A 21041-nucleotide genomic window follows, 5' to 3' on the forward strand; every position below is an offset into this window, starting at 1 on the left:
AATTTCTTACTTATCCATTGTTTGATTACAAATGAACAAGCAATTTGAGCCATAGCAGTTGATGTTTTATTTAGTGGGGCCTTAAAATTTTAATGATTTCCTTTCATATAAGCCATAACAATGTCATTTCCTTGAAAAATTTTACACAGGAAATGTTTTCCTGCAGTCTAAACAGGTAAATCTATGGGTTTGGCACCCATAAATGTGTTGTTTGGATGGCTTGCATCTTCTAGTCCCTAATAGTTTTTGCGAACTGATACATTCACCCCTTTTTCTTACTCAGGACAACCCACTCTAGTCTCAAACGAGTAGTGAAAAATACAATAGATAGGGCTGTCCCATGTAAACAAAAGGCGGGGAATATATCACTTCCATAATTTTGGGATAAAATGCCAATGGGGACACCAAAATATGATAATTGCCGACGGGGGACACTCTTTTGAAAAATTATAAAGAGGGGGTCAAAAACGGGGTTATCAAGTAAATAATGAAAACCTGACCAAAATGTTATCAAGTCTAAAAAGGGGTTCTCAAATACGTAAACAAGGATTATCAAGTTCATAAAGACTTCATAACCCTTGCTAAAAATTGATAACCCCTTGTGAGACTCAATAACCCTGTTGAGAACTTGATATCCCTAGGTGAGATTTGATGACCCTGTTTAGGTTAGACTTGTTAAATCATATTTAGACCTGTTAACCAATTTGATAACCACATTTTAGACTTGATAACCCCTTTTCAGACTTGATAGGGTATCAAAGTTTTCTACAATCTTGTTGCATGACATGATGCATAAGGAAGTCAAAGTATATATTTTGGACATGATAGTGAAGTCTGGGGGCTGAGATGAACACTGTGCGGCATTAAGGATATTCTTTGACCGAATACGTCAGTACCAGTTGCCGGTCCAACAAAGCGGGGCCTAGCGCGCAACGGCTTGACTTAACTAATAGGGTCTTAAAAATGCATATAAGCTAGCGCCCCCTTACGTGATGGGAGGCCCCTTACGCCCATTAGCCCTATTAACTAAAGAATATTCCATTTTCGACCCCCATTTATAATTTTTCAAAAGAGTGTACCCCATTGGCAATTCTCGTATTTTGATGTACCCCATTTGCAATTTTTCCTTAATTTTAAACTGTCGGCCTATCTACATCGCCACATTTACCAATCGCCTACAGCGTCCCATTGTATGTGGTTGACAACTTGACATTGTAAACTGTAAACATCGGTTCAACGTCAGGAAGAATAGCCAATTTTTTACTCTTTAGAGGAAAAATGATGTGAAATCTTATTTATTCTGTTGTACTTCGCTTCTTACTAATTTTAGATGGATGAATGTTACATAATTTATTCATGATCTACGCTCCTTCCAAGTTATGAGGAAATCCATGTGCATTTCTTCCTGTATATGACTAGAGGTAGAATATGATTTAGGGAAATTATTTCAATGCTACAACGGTTTGATAAAGATGCGCGACACACCTTGTTGTTTAGTAATTAAAGGCCAGAAGTGCTTTTTGTAGACCGTAATATTCTTCTCACAGCCCTTTAAATACTAAACGTTCGCGCATCTTATCAAAACACGGAGTGCTGAAATCATTTTCCCATCTTAATATACCTTAGCAAGAAATCGTGTATTTGCCCGGCACAAGACCAAATGCTTTACCTGCAATTCGAACAAGGTAAATTTATTGGTTTGGCACCATAACTGTGCTGTTTTGGATGGATTGGATCTCATAGTTAATAATAATTTTGAACTGTAGCCTATCTGTAGTGTCCCATTTCTCAATCACTGTCCATGGTTGACATTATTAAATTGTCAAACATTGGATGTCGATTGCCAATTTTTTTTGAGAGAAGTAATGTGAAATCTTATTTAATATGTTCTGATGTGCTTGGTCTCTTGGGCCTTTGACATGGATTATTTGTTGCCTAATTTATCAATCGTCAAGACTCCTTCTAAGTTCGGAGGAAATGCATGTGCATTGCTATCTATATATGACGAGTGGTCGAATAAGATGAAATGTAACTTAGCAAGAATTTCTATATTTGCTCAGCGCAAGAAGAGATCCAACCCAAATGGATCTATTATGTAGGAGTCGCTTTGGATTTTGGTCATCTATCCTCTTTGCAAATCTCATATTTTGCATGAAGGTCGTACCATCAGAATCCGCCATTACCTCCTCCTTAATAGGAAATGAAACTGATAGAATGGCTTTGCTCGCCTTCAAGGATGAGATAAGCAGCGATCCTCTTGCATCTTTGACCTCATGGAACCATACTCTTCATTTCTGCCAATGGAAGGGTGTCACTTGCAGTCCTCAGCACCAAAGGGTCACCGTATTGGACCTTAGTAGGCTGAACTTGGTGGGTTTTTTGTCTCCCGCTATATACAACCTCACCTTTCTAAGGAAACTATACCTCCAAGAAAACAGCTTCAACGGCCAAATAACCCAACAAATTGGCCGCCTATTCAGACTGCAATATCTAAATATGAGCCACAATTCCTTCGGAGGGGGAATTCCAGCCAATCTTTCACACTGTACGGGCCTCCAATTGATCGATTTGGGGTACAACACATTGATAGGGAAAATTCCAATTGAGCTGAGCACTTTGCCAAAGCTTGTCAAGTTGTATCTGAGTACTAATGATCTTAGCGGAAGCATTCCACCTTCATTGGGGAACCTTTCATCTCTCACCCATCTTATGCTACTGTTAAGTCATTTGGAGGGAAGGATTCCAAATGATCTCGCCTGAATTAAGAGCTTGGAACACTTATTCCTTTCTGGAAATAATTTAACTGGTATGATTCCCTCATCTATTTTCAATATCTCGTCGATAGAGGAAATTTCCATCACAGGTAACCAACTATATGGGAGCCTTCCCCTCGACATAGGACTTTCACTTCCTAATCTCCTTGGTCTTCTTTTAGGAGACAACCAATTTACAGAACCGTTTCCAACTTCATTATCTAATGCTTCACGGCTAACAAAGATTATGTTCGGAAACAATTACTTCAGCGGACTAGTGCCTGAAAATCTTGGAAGTCTGAAGGATTTGAAGACCCTCGGCATTTGGGGTAACCAATTTGGAACTGGCAAAGACGGTGACTTGAGTTTTATAACTTCTTTGGCTAATTGTAGTCATTTATCTAACTTAGCGCTTGACGAAAATCATTTCGGAGGCAAATTTCCCAGCTCCATAGTCAATCTCTCAACTGAAATGACGGAGCTGGGAGTAGGACAAAACAGCATTTTCGGGTGCATCCCTACTCAGATTGATAATCTCTTTAACTTACAGATATTGTCAATGAATGATAACTTGTTCACAGGTACTATTCCCACTTCAATCGGGAAGCTTTCCGTGTTGCAAATATTGTACTTGCCCGGAAATAGATTTTCAGGGCAAATCCCATCCTCCATAGGCAATATTACTCTATTAGAACAACTTTATCTACAACAAAACCATCTACAAGGAAACATACCTTCCACTCTTGGGAACTGTCAAAATCTTATAATAATGTTGCTTGCTCAAAATAACCTTAGTGGTACAATACCAAAACAAGTTATTGGCCTTCCATCCCTATCAAGGTCACTAGACTAGTCTCAAAATTTTCTAACGGGCTCCCTACCATCAGAAGTGGGCAACTTGGAACATTTAGTGGTATTGAATGTTTCGTCGAATAAATTGTCAGGTGAAATCCCAAGTACTCTTGCAAATTGTCAGGGCTTGCTAGAACTTTATCTTCAGGGGAACTCCTTTAGAGGAAACATTTTCTCTGTTTTGAGTACTTTAACAGCTATTCAAGTTCTTGATCTTTCATACAATAACTTCTCAGGGAATATTCCAAAGCATCTAGAGGGGTTTCAATTTCTGGAGTATCTAAACTTGTCTTTCAACAATTTTGAAGGTGAAGTACCAAATCAAGGGATCTTTAGAAATGCAAGTGCTATTTCAGTCACAGGAAATAATAATCTTTGTGGTGGTATCCCAGAATTAAAGTTGCCTGCCTGACCTGTCTTGGCTGATGAGAACCAAGAAAAATCTCTTTCAAAAGTAATTGTCCCAGTAATAAGTGCAGTTTTATCTTTGATTTTCTTTTTCTGTGTCATTTCTTCTCTTTACTGGATAAGGAAGTCAAGGAAGAAAGCTTCAACATCTTCCATGGACGGTCGGCTTTTAAAGGTTTCCTACACAGAGCTCTTTAAAGCAACATATGGATTCTCTTCAACCAATTTGATAGGTATGGGAAGTTATGGATCAGTGTATAAGGGAATTCTTGGGCAAGATGAAAGTATTGTTGCTGTGAAGGTACTTAACCTTCAAAAAAGTGGAGCTTCCAAGAGTTTCATAGCTGAATGCGAAGCACTGAGAAACATTCGCCATCGAAATCTTGTCAAAATCATAACTTCTTGCTCAAGTATAGATTTTGGAGGTAATGATTTCAAAGCTCTTGTGTTTGAGTTCATGCCAAACAGGAGTTTGGAGAAGTGGTTGCATCCAAAAGTAGATGGACAAAGTCAAATGAGGAGATTAAGCATCATTAAGAGACTGAACTTAGCAAGTGGCGTGGCTTCTGCATTGGATTATCTTCACAATCATTGCCAGACGACAATCGCTCATTGTGATCTAAAGCCAAGCAATATTCTTCTTGATGAAGACATGAATGCCCACGTGAGTGATTTTGGTTTAGCCAGGTTCCATCAGAAGATCATTCGCAACTCTGAAGATCAGAGCAACACGATTGGGTTAAAGGGAACTATTGGGTACATTGCTCCAGGTACTGCTTTCATAAGTTTTCTTCATCCGTTTTATTTTCAAATGAGCTTCATGAACAATTTTAAATGGCTAATTTTGCACAACAAATCTAAAATTAGCAAGTTTCAACAAAGCAATCATGTCTATTGATCTGGTTGGTCACTACTAGATCAATAGTAGTGACCAACCTGGATATGAAGATACTAATAAAGGTCCAGGAGTAGCTTTCATAGCATTGGCCAACCTGGATACGAAGATACTAATAAAGGTAATGATCACCGGATTATAATCATTCAAACATGGTGGAACCAAAGACAATGGGATAAAACACCTAATTGTGGAAAACTAGCTCAATGCCCCCAATGGCTACAAAGTGTCACATTTAAGATGGACTAGATTCTGTTACCAAAAATAGTAAAATTTACATGTTACCAAATGCTTTTCCATTGTTTAATCTTTATTTGTTTGAATATTTGTTTTTTAATGTTTATTCTGATAATTATCCAAGTTTAGGGAGTTCTAATTTGTTGATAAATTTTACTCCAAGAGGAATTTTGGTAATTTTATTTAAGAAATATCATATCTTTGGATCCTGGACCATCATATAAGAAATATGAGTTGTTATCCACTTTTGCATTGCTTTGGCACGAGGAAGCAAACATGTGCTTAAAAATTGGGCATCCTTCTAGGTCATCACTATGTGGTGACTTTTACATGCAAAAGCATTGTGAAATTGTAGGTGTCCCAAATTGGTTCTCACCTAAGTACACACATGTGGAATGAAGAAGTGGAGAGCAAATGAGCACTATACTTGATATGACTTTGTTTTCTGCTAGAAAATTAAAAGCATATGCTACTAAGAAAGTCACTTTTATGCCCTCGCCTAAAAGTCTCTTATTGAACCCTACTTTTGCCCTGTTTACATGGATGGTTCCATTGATCCAAACCTAACTTGCACGGATTCTTCGCCCCCCTATGCCTCGAACATGCATTTACATGGGACACATTTGGATTCTTGTCGTAGTCGTGTCCCGGATAAATCCTGTTTTTTTCGGGCGAATCTGACATGTCATTGTCTCTTTTAAAATTGGAATCCTATATATTTTCCCTTTAAACACGTTTTATTTTTAACCTGTTTTTATAAAAGCATAGTCTGTCCTCTCTTATTAAAAATCCTCCTCTCTCTCTCTCTCTCTCTCTCTCTCTCTCTCTCTCTCTCTCTCTCTCTCTCTCCCCAATAAAAATCATAACACCTGACACTCCACCGTCAAATTTTCATGAATATGAATATATATATATATATATATATATATATCGTTTTATTTTATTTAATAAAAATTACTGACTCCATGAATCCTAGTTTTGGTGGTTTGCTGAATTCGACACCTCAAATCTGTTCGATCGTGATACACAAATCCGAATCCATGCAACACAGATCCAAATGGTAACCATAAGGCCTTCCAAATGGCAGTTGAGATCGCATTGATCAAACGATCAGACGATCCTAGGCCCTTGAACGATCAAACTTATCTCATTCTGTGTCAACAATGATCAGGGCATTCTCATGGAAATTGGAAGCTCTTTCTCATGACAGGGACTAGATGTGTTACACAATCTTCTTTAGAAGAAAATCTTGATAATAAGTAAAATGCTGAAAATTTCTGTGAAAATGAAATGCTTAAAATGGTTTGTGTGCATTGATTATTTTTCTCTTATATTAAATTATACTTCAATGTCATTGCACCTTGGTCATCTATCTCCTGATTGACAATAAATATCGGCTTTTGTTTTGTTGAACTATAGTTTTTGCTTGCTTATTCATTATTTTATTTTTTTGAATTAGAAACTTTTGCTTGCTTAGTCGTTATTAAAATTTTGTTTTGCTTTGATAATAAATCTCACTTTTTTTTTCCCAAATCAATTTCTCTTAGTTTCTTTTACTTTCTAACTAGTATGTGGCTTCCTTTCTCATGACAAAAGTATATGTGTCAAAATGCAGAATATGGGGTAGGTGGCCATGTTTCCACATCTGGAGACGTGTATAGTTATGGGATTCTTCTATTAGAGATGCTCACAGGAAAGGGTCCCACAGATGACATGTTTAAGGATGACCTAAGTCTTAACAAGTTTGCTCAGTTGGCTTTGCCTGAGCAGGTGTTGGAGATTGTGGATCCGTTGCTGCTTTTAGAAGATGAAGAAGACAGAGTTACCAACATGCTCAAAATGACAGAGATAGGATTTATAGGTTGCGGGAGTGCTTGGTACCTTTACTGCGAATTGGAGTTGCGTGTTCAGCTGAATTACCGAGAGAACGAATGGAAATGAGAGATGTTATAAAGGAAATGAATGTGATCAGAGAAATATTTCTTGGTGTTGGGATCTACGGAGAGAGACGAAATAGGGCCTTACTACTCGGTGAAGGTCCATCTTCCCTCACGAGTTAGTAAGAAGATAATTATTCATGAAAATGCTCTAAATTAGTGTGTAAATTTTCTTTTATTTCTCCCTATGGTAATGTTTATTATGGATGTATGATAACTTTTCTATATGTTTATGTTTGTGAAACAATTAACATCTATCTCCGTTGTTTCTCTTGTAAACTTGTAGCTTATGTGTTGTGGTTTGTCCTAGTACTTGTAACTGTTGGTTTTTTCCCCAGATCTATTACAACATTGTTCTTGAGACTGAGAAATGAAAGTAGACTTCTAAAAATATTCTGATTTTAACATATCTGTATCATTTTATATGTCAAGTTCATTCCTGGTGTCAGTTCCTTCCACTAACGCAGCCTCCTGCACTGTGTCAATTGTTTCATCTCGAGCTTCCTCTATACATTAGGCCTCCTTTTGAATGGCGTGCAACCTAGCACCCACCAGCTAGTTTATGAACCTCAAGAAACATGCAAATGGCGAAGAAAAAAAAGCTAATGACAAAAAAAAACTAGTGATTTGAGCTTTTATATAATGTGTTTATAATGTAGTCATAACGAAGAAAATAATTTCTTTTATATAAGTTGGTGTAATTTTTCATATTAATGATAATATATCAACACATCGTATCTACAATTTTAATGTGGGAGCCGTGGTTCGTATGGCCACGTGGGGAAGTTGCGAGATTGGAATCCTACTTAGAGTAAGAAAACTTCTCTTCTCCCTCTCTTTATCTTCTAAATAATTTGCTTCTATAAAAAACCGTGAAAAAACACAACAAAAAATGTGATAACACAAAAGAAGAAACATGTGTGTAATTATTTCTTTGCATTCGCTCTCTTTGGATTATTTGTTTTCTTCCTTGCATATACTTTGATCGTTTTGATCGCTCAATCTCTTGGCATCCATTGTGTACCTTGGGATTCGAGAGCGTGACCTAACGTTTATCGCTGATTAAGTGGAAGATAGATGAAGACGGTTGACGATCAGGGATCAAGCTCTGCAAATATTTTCGCTGCGTTCATGATCAACGATAAAAGGTACAATTTTATGTAGTGTATATTTTGATTCATCGTCTGATCTAATGGTTTAAATTCCCAACATTGCTACCAAAGCCATCATTCTTCGTTTTCCATCAAAAATGATTTTAGTTGTTGTATTGTTAATCTTATCGTATTTGTGTTTTCCCTTAAAAATATAAATCTTTTTATGTAAAATGGTTTTGTTTTCTTAAGATTGAAAAAAAAAATCCGTTCACCAGATAGTCGTCGATTGCAAGAAATTTGCCGGTCATAGGTCGCTAGAACGTCACCGATCGGCGATCGCCAGAAAGCCACTTTCTTTTATCTAAGAAATGCCCATACTATTCTTCCTCCAGTGATTATTTTCACTATATCCCGGGATCTATATTGAAAATAATCAGAAACTGTAGGACCCGATTCCGCGAGAGGGGCGCGGACCCGCCTCCCTCTCTTGGTCTCTCGTTCCCACGCGAATGGCATGTGTTTTTTACTTTTAATATAAGTCATCTTTTCTGTGAACTTGGGATCACTAAAGCAATCCGAATTTCACACAAAAGAGAATAGTCAGAGTCGTCACCTAGGTAAGAGACCTATGACCCATAAATAACACTGCAATGATCTGCGGTCCCAGAAGTCTAGATTCGTTACCTGATTATGAGAATGGAAGGTATAGGAAATTACCACCACATGCATCATTCTTGCCCGATAATCCGGCCTTCAATTCCAAAGATTAACTCTTTTGAATTTCTTTTAAAAGGCCCATTTGAACTCTTCTGATGTGCGAACTATGTGGCATGCATCTTAAAATATAATTTCAATGTAATTCCTAAATGTATATCTTGATTTTCTTAATTTGTTGGGATTCAATCTATGTGAAAATTCTCCTAAAATTCTAATTTGGTGAAAAATCATAAGTGATTTAATCAATTTAATTTAGGATTTTAAATGAGAGAAGAAATAAAAAAAACTATCCTAAAACCCCACTGATTGTGTGTAGGGCCGACTCGTGCATGGAATGCCATCCCAGCATCCAAGCTGCCTACGTACCCAAGCCTCACTGGGATCAGAATCAACGTAGTTCGGTGCGCCTAAACTAAGCTACTTATGCCTAACTCATCTAGGACACCAATCTAGACTGGATAGACTGTTTCAACAATTTTATGAAAAATTAATTAATTCAAGTTGATTAAGTTTTATTATCTTAGGACTCCATCTAAGATGCTATATGATCCTATCTAAATGCAAGACACTCCTTAGACTAATGCAGGTGGGTCCTACATCCTACGTTAACTAGGCATGTCCTATAGGGAAAAGGGGTTAACTAGTGAAACCTAATCTATGGCTCAGTTGCTAATAATTGCAACCGGCCGTGATGAGGCTAACTAGACTCCTAACTCTAGGACTCCTGAAGACCTAAAATGTGACGTAAGTGTTCCTAAAGGGGCTCTAAAGGTTTCTAAATGAATTTTGAATCCACAGGCTCTTAGGAATCTAAAATTATTTTGGGTTTGTTGAAACTTTTAGAGTTTTCTTGAAGCTTTTAATTATCTTGAGGCCTTTAGTATGTGTAGCGTCTTTTAAGTTGTTTGATTAGAAGTTTTTAGTTTCACTTGTGACTTTTAGTGGCCTTTAGGTTAATGACTTTTAACGGATTTAGATCGGTGTTTTTTTAAGTGAGTAACTTTTAGATTTGTGACTTTTAGATTGGGTGTGTTTTAGATTGGTGTCTTTTGATTTTTGTTTGGAGAACGACATTAACACAATCATATTTCGACAATTGCACAATCTCGACAAAACCTTACCCATTTAAAGATCTAACGAACGCAGCCTACTAAAACTATGATAATTCTTTAACCGCTTGGCTAAATTTAACGTAAAAATATGCGTTCGAATGATCTTTCAAAGGGTTACAAATTTGTAGTTTACCATTTTTGTGAATCTGCAGTTTAGATGCTCAAAATCTGGTCACAAGACAGGCAGCCAGCACTATGGCGGGAATGATATTGGCACTACCACGTTTTTGATAATTACTATAACTCATCTTGTCTTTTGGTATTTAAAGATTTGTAACAAGGTTATTACAGTTCTCAAATAGTTCTTTCAAGCTTAGGCCCTACCATTATAAAAGCATGGTGAAGTTAATGAAAAAGTTGAGTGTATTTATCAAAACATGATAGTGCACATATTAATGGCCTTTTTTATTTATTTAGGGAAATGACATAACCACCCCTTTTCTTTCCCGGGCCGACCGTATAGTTTAAAAGAGTAGTCATAAATGCATTAAAGGGGCTGTCCAAGAGAAGAAATATATCACTCCTTCATATTTCTGCTTCTTCTCTTGTTACTATTTTCCTTTTTATGTTTTGGGGAATGTTTTAGATACTGTCCATAGAAGATGGTTTGAGTATTCGGTTGATGTTGGTTTGAGCGTTCCAATGTCAATTGGGAGGGGTAAATTGTGTGTGTGTGTGTGTGTGTCTGTGTTATTGTTTTTAACTGGAAGGGATTACCAATATCAAAGAGGGTTGTGGTTATCTTTTTGGATTGGAGTTTGTGTGCATCAAATTAAAATGATAGGTTGTTGATATAAAATGGGATGGACTGTAAAATTGGGTGTTTGCATCATTGATTTTGCCCAATAGGAACCGAAAATCCCTTGAGCCTAGGATTCAAGAGTTATCTAATTAGGTTTACTAATTAAGACTCTAATTAGATTTAATTTGGATCCTCAATTAAAGCATAGAAAATAAAATTCTAAGCATGCAAACGGAAGCTAAAATTAAAACTAAGACATGTGATGTTGAAGAATAAAATATCTAGAACAAAAAAAATCATGTGAAAGTACACCTACCTTCTATGGAGAGAACCAAACCAAGCTTTAGAAGAAAGATCCACTCCACCAAATTCGTCCACCAATAAGCTTCGGTCCCAAGATTTTGTTCTTCTAAATTTCAATCACCAAGGTGCAGACCAGCCCCTTGATCCAAAAGAGATTTGCTATGAATGTTTTGAAATCCAATAGACTCGACCACACAATTTTGGACCAAAGAAAGGTTCGGTCACAAAGCTAGAATAGGAGAGAAGGTAGCAGCTCCCAAAAATTATAGTCGGTATCTCAAGAATGAGGATATTGCCCAAGACGTTGAGAAACTCAATTAATTTTTGTTACAATGGATCAGAGAGAAAGAGAGTTTCTGTATATGGTTGTGTGGGAGGGCTGCCAATATGCAATTGATGAGAGGGCTTGAAGAAGAAGATACGAGTCTCAGCTACAGCAAAAGGATATGGGGTAGTGTGAATTCGGCTAGTAGATGGATCAGAAATAGCTAGCGAAGATGGAGATGAGTACGATATCCGAGAGCGAAAGAGTGAGATTGAAAAACGTGAAGTTGGGCAGACTCAACAAAGATTGGACGTCCCCTCTTTTCCTCCTCTGTCTTTTTTTTTCAAGAGCCTTTCATTGTTGTCCCCATCCATATTTATAGAATGAAGGTTGATATCTTTCCTTGCTTTTCAAAAATTCCCCACTTGCCTTCTTTACAAGATAGAAAGTTGATATGCTAAGCTTGGGTGTATTTCCCAAATAAGAAAACACGTTTCTTTTTTGTTATAAAATATTACCATTTTTCAAAACGCTTCTCCAAAGTCTCAACTTTCCATTTTTCCTACAATACCCTCTTTTATTCTTTTTCAATGTTGATATCTTTTCTTTATAATGGAAAGAAAGATGTCAGTTTCTTAAGATGGGAGGGACGTTACCATGAATATGAAAAAAAATTGTGCTGGCGTAAAAGCATGAGATCTTCCCCCATGTGTCCGAATATCCTCCCTATAGATAACTTCTTTAAATACCCCCTTGAACCTGCTTCTTATGGTTTGAATTGCTTTTCTTTCGTTTTAAATAATAAAGCAGGTCATGAACAATAGTAAAGAAAGGAAGAAAGAGTCAAAACATCTTGAGTTAGATTCCAAGTGGGGCCCCCTTGAGCATGGTTGAATTGTACATGAAAATGATTATCCCTCACTGGCCGAATTCACTTGGAAGCAAAAACTTTGAAATACATTGGTGGACCCCACTTCATAGAGTGATCTAAACTGTCCAAGTAAATGGGCCATGTTGCGAATTTAGCCCCCCCCCCCCCCCCCTAATCATCTGTTTAGAATTATCCAAACCGTTCAATTGATGGGATACGGCATAAATATGTTGTACCCCATAAATCTTGTTTGTAGGGCGATCTAACCGTCCAAATAGCGGGCCGAAAGGTGATAAAGTTGTGCCTTTAGATTATCTCTATGAAATAATCTAAACCATCCAAATGATAAGTTGTGCCTCAAAAATCATTTCCAAGGATTATCCGAATTGCTCAACTTGATGGTCACAACATATATTGGGTACGCCCCCCCCCCCCCTTCAGCCATTTCCATGGGATGATCCTTATTGTCCATTTGGTGGGCCATGATATAAATTGATTGCACCTTTCAAATTGCCTCTATAGGATGATTCAGAATCGCTTAATTGGCGGGTCAAATTACTTGAAAATTAATGCAGCGGGCCCTACCAAAGATGGGCCGAAAATCCATCTTGGAACTAAATTCCACAATTTAAAAACTAAAATCCAAAGAAAATGGTGGCCCCACTTGCTTATCGCAAATCTAATAGAAATGGCAAGATGGGCCCATCCTATGGATATAATTGACCTGGATACCATCCCCCAAGTTTCCCTAGTTTGGTATAATTCAAAGACACATTAGATGAGATCGTCATGGGTGAACCACATTCCAACTTGTATGTAAAGAAATCCCATTCTCGAAAAATTGTGGTTTCCACCCAAGTTGGCCGAAACTCATACAGATCCCCCATGGCAATCGATTTTGACAATTGGTTCCAAATTCAATTGAACAGACAATGCGGGCCTACTCAATTAGCCTGACAACTCTCATTTTTGGATTTTGTTGGAAATCTTACTTTGGTAGAAACGAGGGGGATCATGACAAAAATGACTAAACTACGCCTAAGCCCGAAAACTATGGAAAATGGAGAATGGACCCGGAAATCCATTCTTACCCAACTCGATTTGGGAAAAATACTGACTTCTTTGTTATTCAAAGCGGAGCAAAATGGGGGTGTCTACAGAAACCTAGGAATTAGAAGAGTTAACGTTCGATTATTTTGGATTGATCAGAATCAACACAAATAGATGTAGCGAAGAAATGGAATTGGAGTTCGATATGTTGTAACTTAAAGTAGTTTAATGGCTCATGATTTCCTAAAAGTTACAAATTCTTAAATTTTGACTGTTGTAATTTAAAGTGGTTTAATGACACTTGTCCATTATTTTCTGACAGTTACAAATTCTCCATTCATTTCCTGACAGTTACAAATTCTCCATTAATTTCCTAACAGTTACAAATTCCAACAGTTACAAATTCCAAAAGTTTTTTTGGTGAAAAGAGATGTCCATTTGTTTTCTATAAATAGCAAACGAATTTCTTATCCAAGACACAGTTTTTCTTCTGCAGAACGAGTTATTCTCTGAAAGAAAATTATCTTTTGAACATCTAGTTGATATCAAATCAAATTTTTCCAAGTGTTTTCTCTGAGCATGTTGATCCAAGTAAATTTCGATCGCGTCCAAGTTTGACAGTGTTAATCAAGCCTGGTTGGAAGAGTTGTATCTTGGAAAGCATTGTTCATTATCTGCAAAGCACCATAGGCAAGAACAAATCGCTTTAAGGAGATTCGGTAAACCGTACCTCACTTCCTTATTTGATTTCTTTCAAGTTTGTTACTTTGTTTATATACACAATACTCTTTTGTTCCCGGTTGTGGAACAAGTTTTAGCTTTATTAATCATACTTATATCTCACTAACAATTATTCTATACATTCCAATTCTACTATTGCTTTACAAAAAATAGTGTGATTACAACATTCTTAAAGCAATTTTGTTATAGCTGTTTGTTGGGTTTATAGGAGAATTAAAATGGCGGGAATCTTTGATGACTTGCCCAATATCTAGAACTTGAATGTCGGAGAGGACATGGCAAATGATGGAAGTGTTCCAGTGGTCAATCCGACCAACAACAATGGAGCGCCTAGTAACAATGCAACTAATGTTGAGGGTCTTCGTATCGAGACCACAAATGGTGACGAGGGTTCAAGCCGCACGGCTTTTGGACCCGGAATTGGTTTTACCAATACAGGTTTTATGCCTTTTGGTTATGCTGTTGGAGGTATGGTTCCACAAACCATTCCTCATGTGGTGATGCCAAATCCACCAAATGAGAAGCCAGAAAAATTTACTGGAGTTGGGTTAAAACAGTGGCAATAGAAAATGTACTTCTATCTGATCACTCTGAACCTTGTGAAGTTTTTGCGGAGGTGTGCCCGATATTGTCTCATAATGAGCATGATGTCACAACCCTTGCGGCGTTGGAGGCTTGGAAACATGGTGATTTCCTTTGCCGTAACTACATTCTCAATTGTTTAGCTAACAATTTATATGATGTTTATAACAGTTTTGAAACAGCCAAGCAATTGTGAGAGTCCTTGGAGAAGAAATACAAAACCGAGGATGCTGGCACAAAGAAGCATATCGTTGCCAAATTTCTGGACTTCAAGATGGTTGATTCAAAATCAGTCATTAGTCAAGTTCAAGATTTGCAAATCATTTTGCATGACATCCATGCAGAGAAAATGACTTTGAGTGAGTCATTTCAAGTGGCGGTTGTGATTGAGAAGCTGCCACCTGCTTGGTTAGACTTCAAGAATTACTTGAAGCACAAGCGCAAGGAGATGAATCTAGAAGATCTCATTCTTCGGTTGAGAATCGAAGAAGACAACAGGAGGGCAACAAACCCTTATAAAGAACCAAAGGCAAACATTGTTGAATCTTCCAAACCCAAAAATGATGGGAAGAGGAAGAGGCTCGATCAAGAGAAAGGCAAACAAAAGGAACATTAGAAGAAGTTCCAAGACAATTGTTACGTCTGCAACAAGCCTAGCCACCGGGCTAAAGATTGCAGAAAGCGCCCGAAACAAGGCAAGGACAAAGAAGCCAAACAAGCAAATATGACTGAGCAAGAAGATGATGAGAAATTTGCTGGTGTGGTGATGTCAGAAGTATGCTTGGTGTCTACCACCAAGGACTGGTTTGTTGATACCGGTGCCACAAATCATATTTGTATCGATAAACACTTGTTCTCATCCTATGAAGAGGCTGAAGAAGAAGAGAAGCTTTACATGGCGAACTCTACTTCAGCAAACATTGCTGGAAAGGGAAGCGTGGTCCTGAAGTTTACTTCTGGAAAGGAGCTTTCCTTGAAGAATGTGTTGCATGTTCCAGAAATAAGGAAGAATCTAATTTCTGGCCCCATACTTGTCAAGAAGGGGTTCGAAATTGTATTTGAATCTGACAAATTTGTACTCTCTAAGGGGGGATGTACGTGGGGAAGGGGTACTTATGTGGTGATTTGTTCAAAGCCAATGTGGCTGTTATTGATGTAAAGAACAAGTTTATGTACCCAAATTCTATTATCAATAAAGGTAAAAATTCAGTTTACATGGTTGTATCTCCTTTTCTATGGTATGCTAGATTAGGACATGTAAATTATGGAACTATGAAAAAGATAGCCAACTTATGGGCTAATTCCAAGATTTGATTTGAATGGCGGATACAAGTGTGAGACTTGTGTTGAAGCTAAGTTTGCTAAGAAACATTTCAACTCAATTGAAAGAAAATATGAACGTCTACAACTAATCCATAGTGATCTATGTGATTTAAAGTTTATGCAAAGTAGAGGTGGAAAGAAGTACTTCATCACGTTTGTAGATGATTGCACTCGATTTTGCTACGTTTATTTGTTAACTAGCAAAGATGAGGCTTTAAGCACGTTTATCAAGTATAAAAATGAGGTTGGGACTCAACTTGATAAAAAGATCAAGGTGCTTAGGTCTGATAGAGGAGGAGAATATGAGTCTTCTGAATTTAAGAAAGTACGTGCAAATTTGGGAATAATTCACCAAACTACTGCACCATACACTCCGCAACAAAATGGTGTTGCTGAACGGAAGAACCAAACATTAAAAGAGATGGTCAACGCCATACTTATAAGTTCAGGTTTACCTCAAAACTTATGGGGGGAAGCAGTACTAACTGCAAACTGTATTCTTAATAGAGTGCCTCACAGGAAGACAGGTAAAATTCCATATGAGTTATGGAAAGATAGGGCTCCATCCCTTAACTTTTTAAAAGTGTGGGGGTGTCTTGCAAAAGTACCAGTCCCTCCTCCAAAACAGATTCATCTGGGTCCCAAGACTGTTGATTGTATTTTCATCGGCTATGCTCAAAATAGCAGTGCTTACAGATATTTTGTTTACAAATCTAAAATAAGCAAAATCCATGTTAATACAATCATGGAAACAAGAGATGCTGAATTCTTTGAGGATATATATCCTGCAAAGAAAGATCAAGGTGAACCTTCTCAGAAAAGATCAAGAGAATCTAATTCTGAGAATGAGGAAGTCGAGGCAAATGAGCCCGAACTTCGAAGGAGCAAGAGATCAAGAACTGAAAAGTCCTTCGGTCCTGAATTTCTAACATACAAGTTGAAAAGTGAACCTCAAACATTTAAAGAGGCTATGTCAACTCCAGATGCTCCTTTCTGGAAAGAAGTTGTAGACAGCGAAATAGATTCTATCCTAAGTTATCATACTTGGGAATTGGTTGATCTTCACTCGGAAAATAAACCAATTGGTTGTAAATTGATCTTCAGGAGAAAGAGTAAAGCTGATGGCTCCATTGATAAGTACAAAACAAGGCTAGAAGCCAAAGGGTTTAGACAAAAAGAAGGTCTAGACTACTTTCATACTTATTCATTGGTAACAAGAATAACATCAGTGAGGATGTTAATTGATATAGCTTCGCGATACAATTTACAGATACATCAAATGGATGTAAAAACTACATTCTTGAATGGTGATCTTGACGAGGAGATCTATATGGAACTACCTGAAGGTTTCAAGGTCAAAGGACAAGAACACAAAGTGTGTAGACTTGTCAAATCATTGTATGGACTTAAACAAGCTCCTAAACAATGGCATGAAAATTTTGACCGAGTCATGATACAAAATGACTATAGAATTAATGAGTGTGATAAATGTGTATACATTAAATCCAATTCGGATGGTTGTGTACTGATTTGTCTATATGTCGATGACATGTTGATTCTTGGTAATAACTTGAAAGTTATTGAACAAACCAAGAAGATCCTCGAAAAGAACTTTGAGATGAAAGATTTAGGTGTTACTAATGTTATACTTGGCATAAAAATTATAAAGAATTCTGATGGCCTAAGTTTAACACAATCTCATTACATTGAAAAGGTAATTGAGAGGTTTAAAAGGTTTGGCATTAAAGATACGAATAATCCTTTTCTTCCATACTTAACTCTGAGAAAGAATACTGGAAACAATATTAGGCAGCTGGAGTACTCTCAAGTAATTGGTAGCATCATGTACATCATGAATTGCACTAGACCGGATATTGTGTATTCAGTTGGTAAACTGAGTAGATACACAAGTAATCCTGGTCATGAGCATTGGAATGCTTTGTTGAGAGTGTTGGATTCTCTTAAAAGAACTAAAGACTATGCTCTGCAATATAGCAGATATCCGACTGTTCTGGAAAGCTATAGTGATGCCAATTGGATTTCGAATTCTGATGAATCGAAATCGACTAGCGGATATGTATTCACGCTAGGTGGAGCTGCGGTTTCATGGAAATCCTCTAAACAAACTTTGATAGCGCGCTCAACGATGGAATCTGAATTCATCGCCTTAGACAAAGCTGGTGAAGAAGCAGAGTGGCTTCGACACTTTTTGGAGGATATTCCATTATAGCCAAAACCTATGCCTGCAATTTGCATACACTACGACAATCAAGCAGCAATTGCAAGGGCACATAATGTAATATACAACGGTAAGTCTAGACATATTCGTCGTAGACACAATACCGTGAGGCAGTTGCTCTCGAATGATATAATTTCCATAGACTTTTGTGAAGTCTAAGGAAAGTCTAAGGAAAATATGGCGGATCTGCTGACAAAAGGTTTGTCGAGAGAGCAAGTGAACCGCGCATCGAGGGGAATGGGGTTAAAAGCCTTAACCCAATAAAGAGATTCCAGGGTGGAAACCTAACCTAGCAATCAGAGATCTCGTGGACTAGGTTCAATAGGAAAACGTAAATTTTGAAAACTCTAATGTGAGCATTGTTTCCTATTCCTATGATGCACCAGTGCTACCTACATCGTTTTAAGGATACGCTATGTGTTTAATGATTCCTATATCTTGGAAAACTAATATTTTGATACACCAAGTGAGGCTGACTCTATTTTGGTACACCAGTGCTACCTACATCGTGGAGCTGGCCGACTCTATGAAATTCTTTAAAGGCAAGAATTTCTAAAGCACGCATGAATCCCAAGAGGTTCAGGGCCGAAATAATGAACACAGCCGAGAACCAATCTTGGATTGGAGGGGCTCTGTGTGAGGTCTATTGTCTGGGCTTACACAAATAACTAGCGATTCAAGGCATAGTCCATCGACTAGTTAAGTAAGTCCGATAATCTATCACTAAAGAAGGTTCAAAGCGAAAGCTACCTATCTTGATGCAGTGTCCTTCCAAAGACACTCAAAATTCCTCGAATCAAAATGTTTTATCTTGTTGATCCATTAAATGTGGGGGATTGTTGTAACTTAAAGTGGATTAATGGCTCATTATATCCTGAAAGTTACAAATTCTTAAATTTTGACTGTTGTAACTTAAAGTGGCTTAATGGCTCTTGTCCATTATTTCTTGACAGTTACAAATTCTTCATTCATTTTCCGACAGTTACAAATTCTCCATTCATTTCCTAACAGTTACAAATTTCAAAAGTTTTTTGGTGAAAAGACATGTCCATTCGTTTTCTATAAATAGCAAACGAATTTCTTATCCAAGACACAGTTTTTCTTCTGCAAAAAGAGTTATTCTCTGAAAGAAAATTATCTTTTGATCATCCATTTGATATCAAATCAAATTTTTTCAAATGTTTTTTCTGAGTGTGTTGATCCAAGTAAATTTCGATCGCGTCCAAGTTTGATATTACTAATCAAGCCTGGTTGGAAGTATTGTATCTTGGAAAGCATTGTTTATTATCTGCAAAGCACCATAGGCAGGAACAAATCGCTTTAAAGAGATTCGGTAAACCATACCTCACTTCCTTATTTGATTTCTTTCAAGTTTGTTACTTTGTTTATATACACTGTACTCTTTTGTTCCCGGTTGTGGAACAAGTTTCAGCTTTATTTATCATACTTATATCTCACTAACAATTCTTCTATACATTCCAATTCTATTATTGGTTTACAACAAATAGTGTGATTACAACACGATATATATGTACATATATCTAATTTACATGTACATATAAGTAGATACATACGGTAAGATTGATCTATATCAAGCCCATATCTTTTTACAATGTAACTTATACAATACAATAATAATAATAGATAGTGTGGTTGAAAGAACTATATGAATCTTTCTATTATACTACTGATTCCAATCTGCTCATTTCATTTAAAACTTGGAATTTGAATCTCTTTCCTTTATTGAATCATTGATAAGAACTAATCAATCAAGTTTCATTCAAATTAATCATTTTGACTGACTGTTTTTACGTAGATGATAAGTAGTTTTCAATTAGTAATTGAGGTTACACAAAATTGGAGCTAAAAGGGGAGGTAGGTTTAATCTGAAAAGTACTCTCTGTCGCTGCCAAAGTAACTATGTTAATTGTGTATCGTACAATAAACAAATGCAATTTGTGTATGTGCTCCTGGGAAACATATAAGTACTCTATCGACGATTGAACATAGTATGGGCTATTATTATTTCGATCAAGCCACCATGGTGAAATCGGTAGACACACTACTCTTAGTAAGCAGTGCTAGAGCATCTCGGTTCGAATCCGAGTGGCGGCATCCCCTAAAAGGGCAAGATAAATCTCAAATAAGTGAAGTGCTAAAATCAAAGGAAACTCTATTCCTGATTATTCTGTCTTTATATCATTCATAAAGAACAGATTAAATCCAGAATCTACTTCTAGTACCCAATCTGATCGTAATATCATAATAATAGGTAGAAATTGGATCAATTTTAAAACTCTATAAGTTGAAGTGTCAGAATTTCGTTTACAGGAATTTCTTTTCCGTCGATACGCCCTGCAATTTGCACTTGAATTCCTTTTGTATTAGCTTGTTCATTTAATTCAATAGCTTTCTTCATTGCCTTTCGAAACGAAACTCTATTATTTAATTGTAGAGCTATATATTCTGCAAGAATATTATGTTGTCCATAAGGTTTTGTAACTCTTGTGATAACTTCATGGTATACTCATGGATTGGCCAGTTCCTATTTGGAAGGCTGCAATTTCTTAACCGCTACAGTTTTTACTCCTGCTAATAGTTTAGCACATTCTTTGTTGCTATTATGGGGTCCTGAAGCACAAGGAGATTTTACTCGTTGGTGTCAATTACGTGGTCTGTGGACTTTTGTTGCTCTCCGTGGCGCTTTCGGACTAATAAGTTTCATGTTACGTCAATTCAAACTTGCTCGATCTGTTCATTATGGGAGAAGTTGATCGTTGAAATGATAATTGATACGACAGAAGTACAAGCTATCAATTCTTTTTCTATATCGGAATCTTTAAAAGAAGGCTATGGCCTTATAGGCATGCTTGTCCCTATTTTTACTCTTGTATCAGGGATCACAATAGGGGTACTCGTG

General features: G+C 37.0%; 1 pseudogene; it reads left to right on the top strand.

The window, feature by feature from the left end:
- Positions 1 to 4167: 4167 nt before the first annotated feature.
- LOC143855949 (putative LRR receptor-like serine/threonine-protein kinase At3g47570 pseudogene) lies at positions 4168 to 7086 on the top strand (annotated as a pseudogene).
- Positions 7087 to 21041: the final 13955 nt, after the last annotated feature.

The sequence above is a fragment of the Tasmannia lanceolata genome, unplaced genomic scaffold, assembly GCF_043159265.1.
Source record: "Tasmannia lanceolata isolate RefF3 unplaced genomic scaffold, GAP_Taslan_0.1 ptg000023l, whole genome shotgun sequence".
In the NCBI taxonomy this organism is placed as follows: Eukaryota; Viridiplantae; Streptophyta; class Magnoliopsida; order Canellales; family Winteraceae; genus Tasmannia; species Tasmannia lanceolata.